The sequence below is a fragment of the Podarcis liolepis genome (genome assembly GCF_965112155.1).
Source record: "Podarcis liolepis genome assembly, chromosome: 6".
Lineage (NCBI taxonomy): Eukaryota > Metazoa > Chordata > Lepidosauria > Squamata > Lacertidae > Podarcis > Podarcis liolepis.
Window position 1 is genome coordinate 42,953,415 of NC_139559.1, and position 15,572 is coordinate 42,968,986.

The window sequence follows — 15,572 nt, forward strand, 5'->3', positions numbered from 1 at the left end:
CACCTTGTATTGTTCGTTCATTCATTCATTCATTCATTCATAGGTAGATATAGATATGACATACATTTGGTGGTGGTGGGGTTTCCAAATGACATTGTACTCTACTCTATTACTTTCAACCCTCGTGTATTTTCCCAGTGCTTCTTCCTTTTTCTCTCCCCTCACAACAGGAAATCCGATTTTTTTTTTGAGAATAATGTTTAGACACGTTATGCCCTTAGTGATGCTGCTCCATCTTTTCAAAGACAGGTAAACCTGTCACATGTTCACTGTAGTCTTTGCTATAGTGGGCACCAGTTTATATCCCTGCCAACATTTAAAAAAATTATCTTTGAATTAGCACTAAAATTACTTTCCAGTTATTTTTTAAAAAATAAAAATATTAGCAAAACCCTGCATATATTATAAAGTGTTATAGCACTATAACACTATAATGCACATTTTAACAAGACAGAAACCTTTCCAGTCGGCACCAGCAGCATGTCCTCCCCCCCCCCAACCAAATTAAACACTTCCAATCTACACTGCTAATTCAAAATAAACATTAAACATGCTGGGATTTTAGGTTGTGTGTGTGTGTGTGTGTGTGTGTGTGTGTGTGAGAGAGAGAGAGAGAGAGAGAGTGTGTAGTAAGATGCAATCAAGCTTAAATTAATAAGTACTTAGTGTGAAATAAACAATTGATTTTCATTTCATTTTGAAACCCCAAATGGCTGCTCAGGGGCATTGGAACTTCCCCTTCTTCACCCACAGGAGCAATGTGGGGGAGGGGAATCTCGTGGGGTCAACATACAGTAAAAGTTCTATATTCTGCATAGTGTGGAAAGCCAATTGCACTTGAATTCATTAGCATCCCTCTGGAAGCAGCCTAGACTTAGACCAAAAAGAAACCAACTTTGGTCAAAGGCTCCTTTTGAGGAGCCCAGCTATAATATCCAGAATCAACACCGTTCTGTGAGTTGAACACACACTTTTCTGCCCCCTCCCCAATAATTATCCCTACCACGTATAAGTGGCAATATCAGAATTTGGTACTGCCAGGGCCAGATTTAGGTTTGATGAGGCCCTAAGCTACTAAAGGTAATGGGACCTTTTATATGTCCAGCTGTCCTTTGTCAACACCAATTTGTCGCTGTTTTTTGTTGTTGAATATCTGGTAATTTATGGACCTAATAGATAACTAAAGCCATTTGCACATGCAGAAATAAGGCACCCTATATATAGAAATGAGCAAACCAGTGATATTTTAGGGAGCAGGCTAGCAGGCAGGGCCCATTACTTACATCCTAGGAGCCTACACAACACAAAACACTGTTGCTATATGTAGGTTTTATTTTATTTGTTTTTAATCTTATATTTTGGAAATGTACATCCAGGTTTTTTTCCTTTAAATTTTTTTTGGGGGGCCCTAAGAGAGTGGGATCCTAAGCTATAGCTTGTTTAGCTTACACATAAATCCAGCGCTGGGTACTGCACACACAAATGGTGTTGATGCAACAATTCTGAAGCTTCAGTGCAAATGAGAACAAACTGCAGGGAGGAGGGTGGACCAATTGATCTGAGTGCCCTCCTTAGCATCAGCATTGGTGATAAACTCTGTATGGCTTCATTGTCATCCTATAGTGCCCCAGGGCAGTTCACTAAAGGCTGCTTCACAGCTATTTCTGACAGCATAAAAGCTGGAGCAGGACCCTGGGACAGGGGGGAGGTGCACTAGCACCCCAAAGGATCTGTGAAAATGTCAACAGGGGAACAGTAATTCTCAAAACATGCACTTACCTGCTGAAGGAAGGAAGCCAAATATGTATGAATCATAATCAAAAGAACCAGGACCTCTGCATTTAAAAGCAGTACCGATACATCTTTTGAAGAATAACTATATAATGAACTGTATGCTATTATTACTGAAACAGTGAGGTAGGGTCATGATTTACATTCTATTTGAAAATTTCATCTATGAACTGCAACAAATATCTGAAAGCTTCTGACCCAGCACAGCTAGAAGGGTAGAAAACCAATTTGTTACAGTGCCATGTGATATATTTAGTGGCACCAAATTTATTACAGGGGCAAGTGAAAGTGCAGTGACAAAGAGGATAAATCCTTGAACCTCAGCAAGCCAACAACAGACTTAGTGAGACAAGACAGCAAGCGGGACAGTGAGAGACCCTCCCCTGAAGAGGGTTCACAGCTACTATTATCAATAGGAGTAAAGGCATGCCTTTCAACCTTTGGTTAGACCATCTGCCCGGTCCTTTAGATACCATGGATGAACAACGTTTGGCAAAAACAAAAACGGGAAGAAACAACACAACATCACTTGCGGAAAATGTTTTGCTTCACCAGGCATTTTAGACAATCGACTCAATGCTAGTTATTTCAATGCTAGTTATTTGTTCTGTACTTTATGATCTTATGTTGTTACGTTTAATTATAGCACCATGATATTTTGATGGATATAAATATAGTTTATAAACAAACTTATTATTAAAATAAATAAACAAAATCTAGCTTGTAACATTGGTGTAACAAAGATTACGAAAACGTTTCATAGCCATGTCAGAGGACTCTAAGATACATGCACAGGCCAGCACTTTTTGACACGTCATTTTCCCCTTTGCTGTTGTTCCATTATTTATCATCATGCACTTCCATGACACATGATAAAGTGCATCCTTTGCATGCAGAGCAGTGCCAGGTTTAGGGTGGTATGGACAGTTCACCCGCATAGGGCACCAAGCTGAGGGGGTGCAAAATTGTGTACTTGAGAGCATGAGTAAAATGAAAGGGGGGGGGCTCTTTGACAAACTTTGTTCCAAAAAGAATTATTGTGAAAATAATAAATACGTAGCAATATTTTGTCCTCACTAAAGTTTGTCCCCGTGCAGAAGTTCAGGTTCAATTTCTGGTACTATTTGATAAGGTAGCAAAAGACCCCAGCCTGAAAACCTGGCAGGTCACTCTCACAACGCATTTGTGCTAGATGAATCAATGGTCTGGCTTGGCAGAAGACTATTTTCTATGCTCTCCATGGAAGTAGTTTTCTAAAATAGGAGGTATTTTTTATTGGCTGCACATCCTCAGTATAATACAGAAGCTAGACTTCTGAGCTTCAAAGTGGAAACCTCATTCAAATGCCCCTTAGCTATGATGCTCCTCAGGCAAGTCAGTCAGATTGTTCACTCTCAATTCCATCTTAAGGTTGTGGTGAGGAGTGCTTGTCTGAGGTCCTTGAAGGATAGGATAGAATACATAGAATAAAAATAAGTGATGCATTTGAGGCACTCTTCTGAAGACCCTGCCCCCCAAAAGAGATGGGAAGGATCAAACTTCAGCTGTGCACAACATTAATTTTTTACTTCAGAAAAACAAAATCCACAAGACATTCCGGGTATTTCCAGACTATCACTATTTTCAGGTGGGACCCAGTTGCACAATTCTAGTTGACTGGGAGGACTGGTGCAACAAGCTAGCTTTCCCAAAAGACTGGACTTTCTGCAATGAGGTTGTGAGAGGGAAATGCGCTAGAGTGTGTGGGGTAACACTTGCTTCAACACAACATTCTTTAACCTCCCCACAAACCAATGAGAGCTAAATGTTCAGTAATCAGGTCATCTGGAAGCACCCCATGTGAGCAGGTGCTATTTCTCTATAATTTTTAAAAATAAATGTTTCACTAATTAAAGAGAAAGAATGGGATAAGGAATAAAGCAAGGCTTCCATCCATTTTGCATCTCGTTCATGAGGCACATGCTTTTCTGTGGGAAAATTGATGATTCAACAGAAAAAGGGGCATATTAGGGATTGTGCCTTCTCCTTGCTAATATCAGACTGTACAGTCATACCTTGGGTTGCAGGTGCTTCAGGTTGTACATTTTCGGGTTACGGATGCACCGAAACCCAGAAGTACTGGAACGGGTTACTTCCGGGTTTTGGCAATCGCACATGCGCAGAAGCACTAAAATTGTGTTTTGTGCATGTGCAGAAGCGCTGAATGGCAGCCCACACATGCGCAGACACGGCGCTGCGGGTTGCGAATGTGCCTCCTGCACGGATCACGTTCACAACCCAAGCGTCCACTGTATACAAACAAGACAAAAACACCAGTGGCTGTTGTATGTTCTACAACCCTCGCACAGCCAGCCAGTTAACTATCCCCAAAAATGTGTGAATTGATGTCATAGTGACAGACACCCTACAACCAACTTTGTCAAGTGAATGTATGCATGGCATTTGAAATAGGAGGCCAGCTAAACACTCCATGCTGCACCAATAGCACACAGAAGGTTCACAGAAAGGTTTTCCAAACTGTAGTGCTTGGTATCTCTCTCACACAGATAGAATTGCAACATACAGTGAAGCTTATTGTTGTGCCACAGATCAAGGCAAAGAGTGCACCACTACATTTGTTCTTGGCTCCCTTGACGGCTTAACTCAGATTTCCCACAAAGTAGTGAGAGACTTGAGATCTGAGCAGTTTCCCCAGTTCTTCAAACAGAGGTGGAATCCCTTTTGTGGAGGGATGTCACACCCTCCTGGAAGAGGGAAAAAGAGGGCATCTGTGTTACCCTCTAGGCTATCTGGGTGAATTTCAAAGCTCAAGTGTAAATCGGAGGGAAGTAAAATGTTAATCCCAGCTCACCAACACTCCACGGTCCTGGAAACACAGCTTGCTATTGTATTTTCTTCAGAGGACTAAGGAGTTCTAACTTCAAAGCCATCTTATACTTCAGAAAATGACCCACTACCCATAGCGCTGCTGGTGTGTTTCAAACCCAACCTATAAAACCTAAACCAAGGGAACCACAAGTTATATTCCATGCAGGCACTAGATGCAGAAGATATACTTATGCAGATGCCTTTCCATTTCTACTGAGGAACTGCAGCTGCTGCTAGTTTTGCTACTACACTAGGCTATGAATATCCATGGGATCAGGCTGCAACATATAGGGTGCATTCAGATGTGGGGAATACAGTGGTACCTCGGGTTACATACGCTTCAGGTTACAGACTCCACTAACCCAGAAATAGTACCTCGGGTTAAGAACTTTGCTTCAGGATGAGAACAGAAATCGTGTTCTGGCGGCGTGGCAGCAGCAGCAGGAGGCCCCATTAGCTAAAGTGGTGCTTCAGGTTAAGAACAGTTTCAGGTTAAGAACGGACCTCCGGAACGAATTAAGTACTTAACCCAAGATACCACTGTATTGCATTAGTTTCCCTGGCTATGATGCTAGAGCTCCTGTCCCATTTTCTAATGTTCTTTTTGACCAATATACCAGCAAGGACTGCCTCTTCCCGTATGAAACTACCTGGACCCTGAGATCACAATCCAAGGCCCTTCTAAGGAACATAACAGACTGTCTTCTGTTGGCAGCTTGCTGATGGAGAACATTATAAGGTGATGGATTATAGCCAGACAAAACTTGACTATCAAAATCACTCTAGAGATACGAGTGGACAGGGTGGCAACACAAGAATGGGCCTTTTCTGCAGTGGCTGCCCTGTTTGTGGAATGCTACCCCTAGGGAGGTTCAGGGGCCCCCTTCATTATACACCTTTAGACGCTAGACAAAAATGTTCCTCTTCAACCAGGCCTTTGGCTGATTAACTTCCAATACCCTTTTAAATGTGTTGTGGGAAGAGGGGTTATTTGTGCTGGTTTTTATTATTTGTGTGTGTTTGTTATCTTGCATTTTTGTGTTGTGAACCACCCCGGGATCTACAAATGAAGAGTGGCATACAAATTTAAATAATAATAAAAACCAGTTGGTGTGGTGTGACAACAACATTGAACAATTCCCCCACTCTTCTTGCACATGCGTGCTTCCGTTCCCACATGATAACAGCAGGAAAGAACCGTTCGCCAGTATGGAGCCCCAAGTTGTATCACTTTAATCCTGCAATTCTGAGGATTATGGAGGCTGCAAACAGGTATTTTTTTTCATGGAGTCAAGTAACATGGAAATGTTACACAAAACATGTGCTATGTTTCATTAGATTTCTTGGAAGTGGCTTTTATGCCATGTGGAAGTTGAAATATAATGTGGAATTTAACACTTGGGGAAGCTTTGGGAAAAGGGAATAATCTGCCATCTGAATGCAACCAGAATCATCTGTACTCTGAGCATTCTGACTTGCAGGGAGTGGGGAGATTCCTTGCCCTTGGCTTGCTGACAAGTGGCTTTGCAGAAGACTGCTCAAATCCTTTCTGCTCGCTATTTCACACCTTTACTTATGTCTAAAAATAACATTGCACGGAAGGGGTTTGTTTTGCTGTTTTGCATAGTGAATGAAAACAACAAGATGACATTTAGGAGATATTGTGCAGGTGGTGGGGATTCAATCCAGATATTCAACAATGCTCAGACCCAACGCTTTCATAGAGATAGTAAGAGATCATTCCCTCCCCCACACACAAACATTCATAGGTGTGTGGATGATGGGGCTTAGAGTATGATTCACCCCGATGTTGTGGGTTTCTGCCCCCTCCCTCCCTTAATATGACAGGCTGGTGCAAACAGGGAAGTAAAATTAATGAAACACATCAAAACCCCATTGAAAAGAAAATCAAGCAACATTACCCTATAGAGAGCTGCAATTCAGCCCTGAGTCATACTTCTCAACTAGACCTTCATATTGCAGAATAGCTTCAACACCCCAAGTTCCCTCCAAGCCTTTAAGACAACCAGCACCCTACACTTGAGTATTCAACAGCCTCAGCTAATCAACCCTTTCTTGGCTCTCCTCCCAGCTCTGTCACTGCACCTCCATTCTGATTTTCTGACTTGTAATAGCCTTCATTTAATTCTAAGGCTAGATTTGCACACACTCTGGCTTGCGACAGCCTTCATTATTCCAGCCTTGCCCCACTGCACTCCAACTTTACCATAGAATTACTGCCCCACGTTGGGAGAGGGCTGTGGTTCCATGATGGGAATTGCAACCTGCGAGAGGCTTCTTCTTCAATCCCTGAAAAATCCAGTTAAAAGAGCACAGGAAAGCCTGGGCAGGGAAGATCTCTCCGGAGGCTGGACACACCAACAATAGGACTGAGGCTCTCAAAAGGCTGCTCCATATTATCTTTTTGTATTGTGCACATATTACTGCTTTCCCTCCTCTATCCTCCCTGCACAGTGAGTGGTGTTAGGTAGGGCTGAGCCGTGCCATGCAAAGCACCATGGCTGCCCGTTACTCTGAATTCACACCAGGCAACAGAAACAGCTAAAAAGTCCTCTTCCTGCACTTTTAGAGAAAGCAGAGATTTATTTTTTTAGCTGCTAAACAAAATTATGCTTTAACGCTTCTCTTCCCTGGGCTCTATTGAAGGCAGGCACTCCTAAGGCATGGTAAATGCAGCACACAGGTCTGAGATCAGAGATGGGGAACCTGCAGCTCTCCAGATCTAACACCCATCAGCTGAAGCTGGCATGACCAATGGACAGGGATGGTGGATGCTAAAAGCCAGCAACACCTAGTGGAGGTTCCTCTAGAGCAAGGCACACTCGGAAAGGAAATGGGAAGGGAGGCAACAGGAGGAACAAAAACCATTTTTACCCCAGCGACAGTTCACTAGCAGATGGGAGTTTCCCCCAAATGAGGTTGTGCTTTCCCCCCACCTGTCAGGAGCCTGGCAAAAAGTCAAGACAGGATTGCCTTGCCGCTAATGGGGAGGGGGAGAACAGGGTGTGCTTCCATCTGCTACAGCCATTTGGCAGCCCTGATTACCAACTGTGTCAGACTGCAGGGGTTCTGTACAGCTACCCATAGGAGGAGTCCCTGGTGTCAGCTGCTCGGAGGGGGGAGGGAAGAGGAAAAGGGGAGATCTCGGGGGAGTGCGGAAAACACCATGCAAAGACAGACACACACACCAGGATCCTATGCAAGAGTACTACGAAGTAATCCCAATGAGCTTAATTGGATTTACTTCCAGGTAAACGTGCAAAGGATTGCAGCCTTAAACCTTTTGGGGCGAGGTGAGGGGTGGAATTCTCTTCAATAGTTACTTAAGGATGTGGCTGCTGCCTCTAAGCCCCCTCCCCAAATCTTTGAAGAAAGATGGGAGGACATTGACTCTAAGAAGCTTTGTGGGGGACACAGAAAACAGAACGCCACTTGGAAATAAAAAAGCATTGCTATATAAACACTACACACACACACACACTTCCATTTCCTCCTCCACAACACACGCCCGCCCTCCTCTTCTAGACTGCTTAACGCAGATTCCTACAGAACTCTCACAACTAGGGGAGTTAAGGAGTAGGAAAATGTCATGTCACTCCTGCCTACCCCGCTCTCCCGCCCCTTTAACGCATTCTAAAGGGAGACGTGGATTTTCTAATCGATGCGACTCTGAATAATGCGCCGCGGGAGAGGTTAGTGTTAATTCCTCCCTGTGTGTGTGTGTGCGTCCGCCACACTAGCAACACAAGGGGGGGGGGCGGCGGCGGAGAGACAGCCCAGCGTGGTTTGGGGCATGGGATGGGTGTGGAAGGCACATTCCGCTGCCTGCACGGGTGCATCGAAGCAGCGGAACAAGTTACACAAGCGTGCCCTTTCTCCTACTTTCTCACTCCCACCGAACCTCACCTGCTGGCGCGCTATGCGGCCATGGCCCCCAACTTGTGCCCCCCCCCACTTCTTCTGGCATGCCCACTAACGCAAGCCCTTCCCGACTCGCCAGAACCACCCGGCGTCCGGTCCTGCTGCCCTTGACCCACCCACGCAGCGTGGGCGAGGAGTCTCCTTCCGCCGCTCCCCCGCACGAAGCCCACCCCCCTCCTCCTCGGCCGATCTCCGCAGTGGCAAGCCGAACATTCCTCCAGGCGCCCCGCTTTGCAACACCCATTGCCAAACCCTTAGAAAGACCTCCTCGTCGGGGCGGGGCGGGAAGAGGACCTGCGGTGGGAAGGAGGGGGCGGCCGGGCACGCTCTCCCCGTCCTGCCGCGCCCCTCGGAGGCGACCGATTAGCTGGCATTTTTCGAGCTCCCCCGCTCTCCCTCCTCCTCCTCCTGCATCCGTCCGTCTGGCTTCCAGCAGTCCATTTGTCAGCGCCAAGCAGGCGCCCCCGCCCCGCCAAGCAGCGAGGAGGGGCCCAGCCAACCCGCCCCCCCCCCACGCCGCCGTTTTCAAATTAAAACGCCTAAACGGTCGTCGTCGGTGACACACAGACCCAGTATTGTGCTCCCGACCCGGTAAATAATCAGGTTACTGTGCTAAAAGCCCAGGAGGCTGCACAAACACACCACGCAAGCAGGCTACAGGTTCGGATCTGGCATTCTGAACGGCACAGACCGCCTCTCGCGCTTGCTAACTTGCTCGAGATCTTCCCCTGCTTTTTCTTTTTTTAAAAAGAAATACTGAACCCCCCCCCCCCAGAGAGCGGGATCGGGGCCCCATGTATAAGGAAGGCGCTGCCCGAGAAGCGCGCGCGCCCTGGCTGCGCGCCCGCTCAACCCCGCACGCCTTTTACTACGGATTGGCCAAGAGGTCGAGACTTTCGTTTTCTTTTACTCCCCTTCCGCGCCCCGCTGAATGAGTCTTTCTCTCACACTCCCCTCACACGGGCGAAATTGCTTCAGGAATTCAGCCCTCCTTCCCGCACCTCCCACCCCCCGCCCGGCCTCTAACCACCACCTTTGCTAACAGAGGAGTGTTGTAATGTTGGGGGTGTATTCCTGAAACGGCGATTCAGGAAGATAAGCCTGTCAGGCGCGGTTACAGCGCCTGCCAACATTTCTGCATGCAACAGAGTAGTAGTGGAAGGATTTCTCTTTTTAAGTTCAGTTTCAACATCGCGGGGGAAGAGAGAGATAAAAGGCTGGGAAACAAGATATTCTGCACTCTTCTTTTTTTAAGGCAGTCTATGAGCAAACCCACAGAGCAACCATGTTACAGTTGTAAGCAAAACAAAATACCCCACCATCAACAGGCACGCAGCTTTATTATAGCTACAGACAAGACGCCGACTATAATCGTTAATGGATTTCCGCAAACGCCCCGCTGCTCCGCACAAGAACACACTCTTAAAAGAAAAAGCAGCAAAACCAACCAACTGACCTCAAGGAGCGCCCCGGATTTTCCATCGCTAAATTATAGGCGGACAAACTGTTGCTTTTATTATGCACTTTGTGCAGCCGGTTTGCATTACGAACCTCCCTGTGATCTCCGTATGAAGGGCGGCGTACAAATTCAATGGAGAAATGAAAATCAACTCTGAAACACTCTCCCACCCCGCTGCGCGAGAAACCGGCCAGACCGAGGATCTTTCCGAGCCCGATCTCTTCCCGGCGCCTCGCGATTCCCATGCAAAGCGGCGGCTCCGCTCCGCCCCACCCAAATCTGCCTTCCTGCTCCATCTCCTCCCTCCTCCCAAGTTTGCTTCCAGCGGACCGAGCGCACCACGAGCGGGCATGGAAAATATGTTTGCAACACTTTTCCATCCTCTGCCTGTTCCCCCAGTCAGGCTGCCGGGGGGAGGGCTGGCGTCCCCCTCGCCAGGCCCCGGGGGCGAGCGCAAAAGAGCGGGAGAAGGAGAGATCCGCAGGATCAGGCTTACTTTGGGCGCCTGTCTGTAAGCAAGCAGGCGGCGAGATCGCCGCGACGATTGTCTTTCCGAGAGCGGCGGGCTCCGGCCCCCGAGAACCCACCCAGCCGCTCCAAGCGTGGCGGCTTCGGCTTGCTCGCAGCGTCCGCACCCGGATCCGCGACGGCTTTGCGCGGCGCCGGAGACCAAGGCGGCTTCGCAGCTGCTTTTCCTCCGCCTCCAGCCAACCCGCCTTTCCCAGACTGGGAAAACCCCCTGGATTTCCAAGGGAGGGAGGGAGGGAGGAGGAGATCTGAAAGAGGTGGGGTGGGGGAGAGCCCTGGGAAGCTCGATTCCGGATCCTGCCGGTCTCTCGCTCTTCCCGAAGTTTGGAGCGAGCCGGGATCCACCCCGGAGTGGCGGGAAACGGCCCCAGTCCAGACTGCGGGGATCCTGACAACGCGGCGCGCTTAGGGCGCAGACACGAACCTGCGGGAAGGCGGCTCCTCGGCGCGGTCTCCGCGCTGCCTCTTCGCCCCTTTTTTAAATCCAGCGTTTTGCGAGTCGAGTCCCTCCTGCTCCGAGCGGCGCGAGCTTAAGAAAATGCTCGTCATGGCAACGCCACTGCCTAGCCCGGCCAGACTCGCGCCCCCCGCCCGCCCTTCTCCAAAGGAGGAGGGACTCTCTTAAGGTGGACGCCTCGGAGCTTTTTAAGGGGGAGGAAGGGAGATGCGGCTCCCTGAAGATCGCTGGAGGGTTTTTGCTCGCGCGCGCGACCCCCCCCCCCCCCCGCATGTAGGGAGACAGATAAAACTCTGAGCAGGAGCAATGGAGTGCCAGGGAGGAATGGGGAGAATCGGAGATGCCGGGCTGGTTTGCTTTTTTTCTTTTTTTAATTGCACGCTTCTGCAGGCAATTATTAAACACCGCTGCTTTGGAAGAAAAGGCAGCTTTTAGAACAAAGTATCTCTCGATTGCGGCTGCTTTCTTTCCGCCCACCATGTTCCTTTCTCCCAGACCAACTTAACCAGTAAACAAAATATCTATATAATGATCGCAAGAACATAACACAAAGGTGCATGGCTACTTTGTTATTTCTGCAAGGCTTTGCAAACAGTGATGGGGCTCTTAGAACTACTCTTGCATCGTAAAGTAGATCAGCCACCTGCGACGTCTAGACTTTGACCCGATTGCCATATAGAGCACCTATCAGCCAGATATCCATGGGTCCTAGTTGGAACAGACCCAATGAAATTAATAGACATTTACTGGCTCATATCTATTAATTTTAATGGCCCTAATCTAAGTAGGAGTGAGTAGGAGGCAGAGACGTGTTTTTTGTTTCCATTTTGTAGACAATTTTGTAAATCGTTGAATAATACAGAAATGTAATATCCTAATCAAATAGATTTGAGTTGGGTTGCACTTCTAAATACATGTAATGATTCTATGTTTCGAAAGTTACAGAAACTTTTATCCTTTCTATTAATGGGGGGGGGGAGGGGAGCAAAGGAGGTCCCTGCATTCTTCCCTCTCAGAGTGATACAATTACAGTGATACCTTGGTTCTCGAACTTAATCCATTCCGGGACTCTGTTTGACTCCTGAAACCGTTTGAAGACCAAGGCACGCCTTCTGATCGGCTGCAGGACCTTCCTGCACTCAATCGAAAGCTACGAAAGCCATGTTGGACGCTCTGCTTCAGAAAAACGTTCACAAATCAGAACACTTCTGGGTTTGCAGCGTTCGGGAGCTGATTTGTTCAACAACTAAGCCGTTTGGGAACCAAGGTACCACTGTAATTATTCTTGCTTGCCTAGGCTCATTACCTAGGACTGCTTCTGTGCAAAAAGCAGAAGTGGCTTTCTGGTTAAGGTGGAACCTCTATAATAGCTGCCAGGCAAGTGGGTCGCTGTTGCTTACTGGGAGGGAGATGGGAAGAGGCGAAGGCAGTGGGGAGGCTGGCACAGTGAAACTGCGCTAGCAGAGCCAATCTGGTACTCCTGCTGGTGCATTTGCACCACGCTGACCTCCCCTCCACCTTGCCCCTCCATCCAGTCAACTCACTTGCTGAGCAGCTAGCCCCACCCAACTCACTTGTAGAGAGATCACCACAACAGATCCTATGGCGTGTTGGGGAACTTGGGCTTGGGAAACGAATGCAGCCTTCCAGGCCTATCTATGTGGCTTTTTGGATTCTTTCTCAGGCCACACCCCTCTCCACAAACTGCACCAGCCACACCTTCCTTGAGTGCTTTTGCCTGGCTGGAAGTATGGTGATGCCTCTTCCTTTTCAGGATAGATGTGTGTGCATGCGTATAGACCACATAACTGGAATGTGGGATGTTGAACAAAGAAAAGATTTGCATACCATGCTCCACCCACACTTGCCTCTAGCCACACCCACCACTACTATGCAGAGTCTCTAGAAGGTTATCCATGAGGGAATAATGCCCTTGAGCTGAACGAGGTTTCCTCACCCAGTAAAAGGCAAGTTCCTTCTTTTCCACCCCATGAGTCATAACCCCAAGAACCTTCTATCTTTCCTTATGCACCACCACAAACTCTTAGACTGAAAGCACTCCCCCCCCACCCCAGAACATCCTTAAATTATGGGTTATAAATTGTGGGTTGCCATCTGATTTATTCTGACAAGAGAGAGAGAAGCATTCAGGGTGCAAAGGCCTCTTGACCAGGCACCAGAAACTCAGTAGGGATGGAATCTGTATAACCTCTTGTAGGTACAGCTAGAAAATGCACGTGAAGCACTTTGAACACTTGAAAGCACTGCACAAATGTTAAGTTTCTTATTATCCTCTCCCTCTTTTAGCCCCCTAAAATTTCCTTTAGATGGCCACTCTTCTCCTGAAGTATATTATAACCATGGGGTTAGGGAGAGTCCTCCTGATAGGGATAGGGATTTACTTTAAAAAAATGCACAACTGCTACTTGCCTGATTATCCTCCTAACTAGTGTGGCCTGAGGGCCCCACAGATCATCATCATTGGTGCCCTGCCTTCTCTCTCTCACACACACACATGCAGATATCTCTCTACAAAAGGGGGTGAGTGATAGGGCTTCTACAAGTCAACTAAAATGTACTACCACCCTGGTAGGAACAGCTCTCCAGTTCCTCCTCAGCCTATATGCACCATCGGGGTTCATGGCTCAGATGGTGGTGGGTACCATGACCACTGACTCAGGGTCAGAGCTCATTGGAATGCCCAGAGCAACAGTCTGGTGCCAAGGTGGAGTTTGTGTTGAGCTTTACAGCTGAGTAAGATCAGGGACTCTCAAAGCCACTTTTGCCTGAGACATTAGGGTGTGCCTGGGCACACCCAGCACGCTCTGTATGCATGCCTATTTTTAAAATGGGCCTTGTGAGTTTGAAATCTAGAAGTCACCAATGCATGGAATACAGTAGCCAAGTCACCTCTGTCCTAAAGGCACCTTAGCTGGAGAACCAGCAGGAGTTGGAGACAGGCAGGAAATCCCACATGTTCCACTCCCCTTCTGCTACATTAACAGAGCAATTTAAAGTCCTTGTCTGCCATCCTGGAGTAGGTTTAGATGGGGCGGAGGGGTCCTTCCACCCAGCTTCTGCTGGCAGAAGAGCTCTACTAGCAATGGGGGAGCCCCACTGGCTGGAAAGGGGCACCCCACAGGGGGGTTACCGCCATAGAAGCCAGTGAACCACCATGACACCTTTTGAGGGCAGGTTGAGGGCAGACCTGAGGATAGCTCAGTTGATAGAGTAGGAGACTTTTCATCTGAGGATCATGGGCTCGAGCCTGTCAGGAGTGCGTGCAGGAGCCAGGCCCTGTGACCAGTAGGGCTTCGCAGGACCAGGGCTTTCCTAAGTTTGTTCTGGAGCGGCAAGGTGCAGCCGCACAGGTGAGGCTGATTGGTAACTCACAGCACCTGGTGGCAAGAGCTGGGAAGGGATATAAGGTCAGCATTTCCCTTCGGCTCTTTGCCACAGCAACATGTTCCCTACCTTGCTGCGTTTGGCTCCTTGCTTCTTGATCCTTGGACCCTTGGCTCCTTGACTCCCGGCTCTCTGACCCTGGGACCCTTGGCTTCCAGACTCCCATTCCTGCTCCCACCCCACCATCTTGCCCCCAGTCCTGACGTCCTCGGCCGGGACTTCAACCGCCTGTAAACCGCCGTGACAGAGCCTCACATTGGATGGAAGGTTCCTGCACTCCAAGGAGTTGGACTAAAGGACCCTGGTGGTCCCCTCTAACTCTACAATTCTATGGTTCTATGATTCTGCCACCATATGGCAGCAATAGGCATGATCCTGGCCTCTTGCTTTGCTGGGAATTGGTGCTGCACAGAGGCATTGTTTTGCTGCATCCCCCCTTCCTCCCTGACTGGTTCAAAAGGTGGTGCTGTAGGCAAGTGGCAGTGGCTACACTGCTCCCTCAAGCCCCACCACTGCTGGCCAGGGGGTTGGGTTACAGCCTGTAGTAACTAAGGGTTTGCCCTTTCATGACACCTAACGTCAGATGCCTGAGACTGTTGCCTCCCTCTGCCTAACAGTAGAGCCGGATTAGCTGAGTATATTTCCATTAGATCAGTCACCTGCTAGTTCACTATATTTAACATACTAGAACTTCCAGTTGAGACACGATATTTCCTGAAAGTTGAAGATGAATATTTCCATGGAAAATAATGGTAAACTTTGGGAAATATGACTTTCCTGAGTAATGGTCCATGAGTTGGGGCCCTCCTGACACCAGTATTCGTGTAGCTTGCCTGGAGGGTGGGAGTGTGGAGGTATGGTGGCAGCAAGGTTGGGGCTGCATGGTCACCTCAGTGGGAGGGCCAGATTACTTCTGCTCAGCCCTGACCTCCCCACTGCCCTGCACATCCCCAGGTAAGCTCCAGTGATGCTGGTGTTGGGAGGATGGCTCCGCCCACAACACATGGGCCACGTTTGTACTTTATGCGTCAATAGATTCCATTTTGAGCACCATTTGGTGGAAAGGTAGAATCAGTGGCACAGTAGAGCAAAAAAGGGGGGCACTGGTTAGGGCAGGGTAGA

General features: G+C 48.2%; 1 protein-coding gene across 17 annotated transcripts in view; it reads right to left on the minus strand.

The window, feature by feature from the left end:
• ATP2B4 (ATPase plasma membrane Ca2+ transporting 4) overlaps window positions 1-11,176 on the minus strand; it is a 166,076-nt gene extending 154,900 nt beyond the window's left edge. For 4 of the 17 annotated variants that reach the window (XM_083508808.1, XM_083508797.1, XM_083508801.1 and 1 more), the window contains exon 1: window positions 11,013-11,171. The gene's annotated coding sequence lies outside the window, so the exon portion shown is untranslated. Of the gene's footprint in view, window positions 1-8,895; window positions 8,917-10,057; window positions 10,337-10,556; window positions 10,784-11,012 lie in introns of those variants that run through there. The other 13 variants (XM_083508809.1, XM_083508802.1, XM_083508792.1 and 10 more) reach the window with 11 other exon arrangements.
• Between the last annotated feature and the right edge of the window lie 4,396 nt (window positions 11,177-15,572).